Source organism: Stenella coeruleoalba (assembly GCF_951394435.1).
Source record: "Stenella coeruleoalba genome assembly, chromosome: 9".
NCBI lineage: Eukaryota > Metazoa > Chordata > Mammalia > Artiodactyla > Delphinidae > Stenella > Stenella coeruleoalba.
Genome location: NC_137155.1, coordinates 73,225,894 through 73,235,252, shown reverse-complemented (window position 1 = coordinate 73,235,252; position 9,359 = coordinate 73,225,894).

Here is a 9,359-nt window from a genome sequence, read left to right as displayed (position 1 = left end):
TTAAGTCAAAAAAAAAAGAAAGTCTACAAATAACAAATGGTGGACAGGATGTGGGAAAAAGGGAACCCTACTACACTGCTGGTGGGAATGTAAATTGTTGTTGCCACTATGGAAAACAGTAGGGAAGGGCCTCAAAACACTGAACACAGAACTACCACATGATCCAGCAATTCCACTTCTAGGTATATAGCTGAAGAAAATAAAAACCAAATTCAAAAAGAATTCAAAAATATACATGCACCCCAATGTTAATAGCAGCTTTATTTATAATAGCCAAGATAAGGAAGCAAACTAAATGCCCATTAACAGATGAATGGATAAAGAATTAGTGATATATATATACACACACATACATATATAATATGATATATGTATATTATATATATAATGGAGTACTGAGACATAAAAAGAATGAAATTCTGCTATTTGCAACATTATGGAGGGACCTAGAGAATATTATACTTAGTGAAATAAGTCAGACAGAGAAAGACAAATACTATCTGCTCTACATTATCACTTATGTGTGAAATTTAAATTTAAAAAAAAAACAAATGAATGTATATAACAAAATAGAAACAGACTCACAGATATAGAGAGTAAACTAGTGGTTACCAATGGGGAGAGGGGAGGCGGGAAGGGAGAGATTGGAGTATGGGATTAAGAGGTACAAACTACTACGTATAAAATAAATAAGCAACAAGGATATATTGCACAGCACAGGGAAATAGAGCCAACATTTTGTAATAACTTTAAATAGAATATAATCTATTAAAATATTGAATCACTGTTATACACCTGAAACATATAAAGTATTGTAAATCAACCATACTTCAATAAAAAAATTGTGGAAATTTAAAAATCCATGTTGCCTATTAGAACATGAAAAAAATTAATAAGGAAGAAAACGATTTAATTTGATTAAAAGAAACAAATTAAAGATTAGTTCCAATAGAAAAAATACTTGATATAAATGACAGTGAGATTTTAGTTTCTTTCAAATAATAACAAAGTGTACAATTTATTTCCTGCATAGAGTATACAATTACTCAGGGTAATACAGTTTATAAAATAGAGCCAAAAAATGTGTCAAAATTTCAAGTAACCAATGGAAATAACTTTCATAAAATATGGTACCTCCAAGTCCATTGTTAAGAAAATAAATTAAGATACATTAAAATGCTCGGTTTTAAAGTTTTAAACCTTTGCCTAGGAGGGAAAATTTGTAATGTAATACTGGTTTTGATTCTTCTGTAAATTTAATTAAAATTTATCCTTAAGTAAAAACATCTATACTTGCTGGTGTCTAAAGAAGTAAGAATGACTTTGCTGTATACCTGAAACTAACACAACATTATACATCAACTATACTCTAATAAAAATTTAAAAAAAAAAAGTAGTAAGAATGGACAGACCATGTAAATCTGAGTTTAGGTCTCAGATCTCTTTGACACAACCTGGATCTAGTACTCCCAACTGTCACGCAAATGATCACATTTACCTTTGCCTATTTAGCACAGGATTTATGAATAAATCACAGGTACGAAAACACTTAGAATTCTTTGAAATGACTTGACAAATTCAAATTACCTATTTATTAGTAGTAGTTAAATAAGAAAATATAATATCAATAGCAAACATTTATTTGATTTTTAGGTAATACTTTGCCTATTATGAAAAACAATGTGTCATGATGAGAATGTTAGGAAGTTATATGAAAGATCACTCTTACAAGAAGACAGAATGTGAAACCTGTCTAAGGCTTAGTTTCCATATTGTAGTGGAATGGCTGAGAAGAGGGTGAACTCTGAGGACTGACCACCTGAGTTGACTCCTGATTCTGTTACCTTTTAGTTGTTTGACCTTGGTCAAGTTTTGTAACTTCTCTGTCTGAGTTCCTTATTTGTAAAATGCAGATAAAGCACAGTACCAATTTGGTAGGGTTTTCATAAGGATGACATGGATTTGCGGCAGTCATTCTTGACTGTCTAACTCAACACCCATTCTCAACCTTCTTTTCTCTTCTCCTGCTCCACTATAAAGTCTGAAAAAGTGTAAAACTTGATTTCTCAATCTCCCTTTCAAATTGGGGTGCTAGGTGACAGTGCAAGCAAAGGAGACAAAAGCAGAATACTGTTGGAGCTTCTAGGAAAGCTTTGTCTTCCCTGATAAAAGGAGACAGATTTAGCTGGGATAAAAGGGGAGAGATGTAGCTGAGACCATCCTTTCCTTCCTTCTTTTTTCCTTCAACACAAACATGCTGCTTGGTGTTGGGAGAGACATCTTACAAAGAGGAGAACAAGGTCAAGGGAATGGGATGCTGTCAGAAACCACTATGTCACCGAACAAATGCCAGTTGCCAGAAGCCTTTTAATATGAAAAAGTGAACTGTAAGTTTTTAGCTGACTGATACTGAATATTGTTACTTGCAGCTATAACTATTCCTAACTGATTCAGAGTTAATACATGTGGAATGCTTGGAATAGTTCTTAGCCATGATTAATGCTTAATAAATTTTAGCTATAAGTATTATTTTCTAGTTGATCATGTGTTGTATGTCATCAATTTTATATTCATTAATGTGTGATATGTATTTGTGTGGTTTATGTATCTTGTCTTATAGTTTCAACATAGAGTTGTAATATTATTTAAATATTATTTAAAATTCACTGTAGTTTAAATACATGATAATGGTACATGGTACCATAAATACATGGTCATTTCTTGGAGCAATTAATCTGTCTAAATGCCCATTTTTTTTGCTGTCTTCTTTAATTCAAGAGCCTGTTGAGCTCTTGTTATCTGTTGAGCTTTTCTTGTTATTCATTAATATGTTACTAACTTAAAAGTTTTGGAAAAGATGCTCTGGAATTTCATCATTTGCTCCCTTTTATCCATTGTTTTAGAAGTTCTGTTTTTTTGCAACATTTTCAGAATAAAAATGTTGAGGCACTTATGAGCTTCTACTATTTCCTAGCAGTATACAACTATAATGTTCTGTTGGAAATAAGGGCTAACTACTCTTAAGGCACTTTCTTCCACCATGCCTATCTGAAATGCAGTAGATTTATGGATATACATTAAAAATCTAGAAAGAAAAAATAAAATTAAGAGGACAATAAAAAAAACTACAAGTTCTAAAATTTACTTTACAAGTTAAGTAAATGAGTAAATTTCCTAGTTAATGCAAGAAAAAACAGATATCAAGTCAAAGAAACTAATCATTTCCAGGAAACGAATCATTCAATTGTGAACCTGTATCCAACTCTATGTAACAGCTGATTTTAGAGTTTATTAGCACTCCCTATATTATGAAGAATAAACCAACACTCTTGATTTCAATTACCCCCCGCCCCCGCCAAACACACATCCACATACACACACACATCCCTGCTTTTCCACACATTTTCTTTCACTGGAGTAAATTCAGCCACCATTTACCCAATTTTTCAGGCTTAAAACTTGGATGTCATCCCTGACCCCCTCTTTCCTTCTCATCTCACTTCCCATCTATTAGCAGTTTTTATCTGCTAACTCTAAAAAACATATATACCCTGACTCTGGCATCTAGCCACCTCCAAAGATAATTGCTCTTGACCTACCCTTCTATGATCATTTTCAAACCTGGGCTACATGTTAGCATATTTGAAGAAATAAACATGACACAAACAAACATTTTCATTAACCATTACTTCCTTGTATTATATTGGTTAATGCTTCTTTCAACACCCATTTTCATCATTTCCTGATGACTTTTTTCCTCTTTGTTTAATTGGTTGGATTGGTTTAGTTCTCTGATCTAACCATGCTCCTTAAGGAAGAAAACAAATCCAAATAAGAATCCACTCCTGTTTTAGTAGTTTAACCTCATCATTTTGGATTTTTACATTTTCCCACTGGATGTAGATAACTGCCCTAGATCCAGCCCCACATCTTTCTTCTACAACCTTATCCAACCCTGGCTACACATTAAAATCACCATAGGAGCCTTGAGAAATATCAACTCCAGGACCCTACTTCCAGAGATTTTGATATAATTGCTTTAGACTGGGGCTGGCTAGAATCAACTCCAGAGGATACTAATATGCAGGTGGGGTTGAGAAACTAGACTATTGTAGTAGATTCTTAATTGGTATTACTGCTTCTACTCTTGCTCCCCTTGCATACAGTGTTTTCCCCTTTAGCCAGAATGACCTTCTAAAATGGGAAATCAAACCCTAGGAACTCCCTATAACACTAAGAAGAACACTTCAGAGAGGCCTTCTCTGAAATCCCTATTTCAAATTCCCATTTGCCTCCACTAATCTCTATTCCCTTTACCTAGTTAATTTTTCTTTATAGAACTTATTATTACCTGATATTTGATTATATATTTGTTTCTTTTTCTTACTAGACTATAAACACTCTGAGGTTAAGAATCTTGCCTTTCTTACAACTCCATCCTCCATGCCTATGTATAGTAGGAGCACAGAAAATATTGTGGAATCAATTAATGTTATTTTTTTTAATGCTTATCTCTTCCCTTGACTGTCTTGAGCATATAAATTTTAATAATTGAAAAAAAATTTTTCAATTACCATTTTTATGCTTCCAAAATTATGTCTAAAAGAAGCAGTTACCCCAACTGGATCCCAGACAGGATTAAGTATTAAGGATCCCAATGGAATTTTTTTAAATGAATGAAAATGAGACCACATATATTACTATAGAAAATAAGCAAGAATTATAACTTCATGATAACATTAAATTTAAAACTAGTTCCCCACAAATACAGCATTATCAGAGGTACTGGTAAACTAAACTGTATTAGCTAATCATTACTAATGTCTGAGTCAAAGCTTAAAAGTTAAAACAAAGCAAAACAAAAAAAACACCCAGGAACTAAGGAAAGTCTAAATTTGAGTAATATTTATTTCCCAGATACTGCTGTTTTCTTGCCCTCTTTGTTTTACCAGTCTCCTATCATCAGTGAACTAAGCAGAACACTGTGGTCATTAACAGAGGGTAGGTGGCTTTCTGACCCACTCCAGGAAGTCACCCTGGGGGAATTCCCAGATCTTTTCAGAAAAAACCAAATTACCCATTTCTTATCTGTCCAGGAATGAAGCTTGTGATTAACCTGTAAATGAATCAAGGTTTATTCTGAGTCTGGTTTACTGGTCAGAAGATGAAATCTGCTTTGGAAAAGAGTGCTTTAGAGACAGGGCTACAGTGTGACGGTGAAACACTTGTTAGAAACAAGGATCCCTCTTGTGCTTTTGTGTGCTTTGAGTGCTTTTGTGGGCATCACACTTCCCTGAGTTAAACCTGAGCCCCATTCTGGAACCAGAGAGTCTGCTGTGAATTCTGACCATCCTACCTAGCAGCTGTATAATCTTGGGCTATTTACCTAACCTTTCTGTATTTCAGTTTCCTCATCTGTAAAATGGAGATAATAATAGCACTTACCTCAAAAAGTTATAGTGAGGATTACATGGATTAATGGATGTAAAGTGCTTAGAAAAGTGTCAGGGCACAGGAAAGTTCTACGTAAGTGTTAAAAAGTGATGACTAAAAGCATGGATTTCAGAGCCGACTGTTTTCTGTATTTGAATTCCATCCCTGCCAAGGTAGATGACCTTAGGCAGGTGACTTTACCTTTCTGTGTCTCCATTTCCCCTTTTGTAAAACTGAGATCATATTTACCTCAACAGGGTTGTGTAAGTATTGACTTAATATAAGTAAAGTCCTGAGAACTGTGACTGGAATATAGGAAGTATTATAAAATGAATTTAGTATCATTATTATTGCTGTTGTAATTATCTGAGGTTATAATTCAGTGCCAGAGTTTTGAGACATTGATCTCTTCCAAGTCTTCTGCTTCTTTGATCATTATTTCTAAAAGAACAGTCATTCCACAAGGATGTATTTCTGGCCCACTGATCTCTTCATCCTATCCATTCTCCCTCAGCAATATCATTGCTTTAATATATTCATTATCACCTCTTAGGAAGATGGTTTCTAAAGCTGAATTGATAGCCCAGCCCTCTCTGGGAGCTCTACACCTTATCTGAACATGGATGTTCCTCAGACATTTCAGACTGTCTCTGTGCAAAACAAAACTTATCTCCATTTCCATTTTCCTCTTCTAATGTCCTTGTCACATTAGCTTTGACTTCTCTGTCCCCATGTCCTTCATATAATCACCATTGTGATTCTTATTCACAATAAATTTTGAATGCATCCTCTTCTCTCCATGTTTGCTGCCACTTCTCCAGCTCACAATTATAGCAGTCTTTTAATGGGTCCTGCCACCTCCTGAAATCACCTTTTGAAATCAGTACCACACCTTATTCAGCATAAAAGGGAATGAAGTGCAGATATATGTTACAATGTGGATCTTGAAAACATTATGCTAAGTGATATACGTGGTATATTGGGTTGAACCGTGACCCCCTAAAATTCATGTCCACCCAAAAGCTATGAATGTGACCATGTTTAGAAATAAGGTCTTTTCAGATATAATCAAGTTAAGATGAAGTCACAGTGAATTAGGGTGAGTCCTAAATCCAATATGACTGATATCCTTACAAGGAGAGGGGAATTTAGATACACAGGCCCTCAGAGACACAGACACACAGAAAAGAAAACCTTGTAAATAAAGAAGCAGAGATTAAAGTGATGTATCTCTACAAGCCAAGGAATGTCAAGGATTGCTAGCAACCACCAGAAGCTATGAGAAGGCAAGGAAGGAGCCCCCTCTAGAGCTTTCTGAGGGAACATGGTGCTGCTGACACTTTGATTTCAGACTAACCTCCAGGTCAGAGAATAAATTTCTGTTGTTATAAGCCACTCAATTTGTAGTAATTTGTTATGGTAGTCCTAGGAAAATAATATATATAGTATGGATATACCACATTTTTTTAATCCATTCATCAGTTGAAGGACATTTGGGTTGTTTCCAATTTTTGGCTAATAGGAATAATGCTGCTATGAACATTTGTGTACATTTGTGATCCATTTTGAGTTAATTTTTGAAAAGAAGTGAGGTTTTCAAAATTAAGTCCACTTTTTTTACCTATGGATATTCAGTTGATCCAGCATCATCTGTTGAAGACCATCCTTCCTCCATTGAACTGCTCTTTCACCTTTGTCAAAAACCATTTGGTCTTACTTACATGGGTCTATTTCCAGGTTCTCTGTTCCATTCTATTCCTTCTCCAATAGAACATAGTCCTGATTACTGTAGCTAGCTACATGATAAGTCTTAAAATCAAGTAGAATAATTCCTCCTACTTTATTCATCTTTCTCAGAATGTTTAAGCTATCTAGTTCCTTTGCCATTACACGTAAGTTTTAGATTAATCTTATCTATTGTTATAGTCTGTTCAGGCTGCTATAACAGAATACCATAGACTGGATCGTTTAAAATAACAGAAATTTATTTCTCACAGTTCTGGAGGCTTGGAAGTCCAAGACCAAGGCACTGGCAGATTCAGTGTCTGGTGAGAGCTTATTACCTCATTCATAGGGTACCTTCTTCTTGTGTCCTCACATGGTAGGACAAGAGAGTTCTCTGGGGTCTCTTTCATGGCACTAATCCCATTCGTGAGGGCTCCACCCTCATGACCTTATCACCTTCCAAAGACCCCACCTCCAAATACTATCATTTTGGGGATCAGGTTTCAACATATGAATTTTGTGGGGCCCGGAGGGGGGGGAGGCGGGGCTGGGAGACACAAACATTTAGTCTATAGCATCTATATTTACAAAAAATCTTGCTGGATAAATTCCCAAAGTTTTAAAAATCAATTATGTGTAGATAACTCCAAAATTTATACCTCTAAGATCAGCCTTTCTCCTGAGCTCCAGAGTTGAACATCCAACTACCCACCTGACAGCTACATTTCAGTGTTTGATTTTGAATATGATAATTTTGGGATGCTCATTCCATCTTCACGTTTATCCTATGATCTTCCCCCATCTTAGTAAATGGCACCACTGTTTAGCCAAATGCTCAAACCAAAAATCTCTTCTACAAAAGAAGTTCAGTATCTTTAAATAGACATATATATACATACACACACACCAGAACATGACTTTTATCAGTTTAAAAATATCTCAGTGTCCAATTGCTCTTACAGTAAAATCTACAAATCCTTGCTTAAGGCCAACAGGTCTTCTCATCACATACCCCTTCCTTCAGTGAAGCTCCAGCCTCAGGCCTTTCTGGTCCAAGCAGGGCAGGGACAAGGTAAAGTAAATGAGACACCTAGAGTGCAAAATAGAAGAACTTACAGGCTCTTAAGAGTGTCTCTTAAAATTTTCTCCCTAGGGTCTTCACTTGCCCCACCCTAGTCCCAGGCCTTGGTCCAAGCTTTTTCCTGCCTTAGGGCCTTGGTACTAGCCATGCCTTCCACCAAGAAAGCTCTGGTCTCTCACTTTTTATGGCTGGCTCCTTCTTGTCATTCATGGCTCTGCTCAGGTCAACTACCCTATTTAAAATAATAATAATAATAATAATAATAATAGTACTAGCTAAGATTTATTTACCTCTTACACTGAGACTGGCTCTATTCCAAGCCCACACTTTACTTAATCTTCCAAACAACTCTATATGATGGGTACCATCATAATCTCCATTTTACAGATAAGGGAACTGATGAAGAAAGACGCTAAGTACATTGCCCGACAGCACACAGCTCCTGATAGTAAGTGATTTGGCTGGGAAACAACCTAAGTTATGCGATTCCAGAAACTGAGCACTTGTTTATTTCCTTGGGTCACTTACAATCTGCAATAATCCTGTTTGTTTACTTGCTTACTGTCTTTATTCGTTAAAATGTTAGTTCCATGAGGCAGCTTGGTTTGTCTTTGATGTTGTCTCCCCTAACTTAGTTATGCCTGGCTGTGCTCAGTGATCCATGACATTTATGGAATGAATGCATTTAGAAAGACAGACCTTGCCCTCAAATAACCACACTACTTAAAAATAGTTATCTGTGAAAATCTCTGAAGCAGATAATTTCAAAATCTTACACCAAAGACCCCTTAAGGGAAAAAAAATATTGTAAAACTTTCTAAGAATGGTGCATGGCTACATTCTTTTAAAATTATCTTTAGGTATATACATGTGCCCTACTCGTTGATAGGTCTACTTTCCTCTGGCGGCAAAGATAATCATTGTGTTACCAATATTTCATCTAGAAGCTGGAATAGATGCAGAAAAGTCAGTTTGGACCGCTTTCACCTGGAGTTGTTTGTATTGTTTACTTTCTGAAAGTTTAAATCATTTCTTCTTCCCAGCTGTTTTTTTTTTTTTTTTTGCGGTACGCGGGCCTCTCACTGCTGTGGCCTCTCCCGTTGCGGAGTGTAGGCTCAGC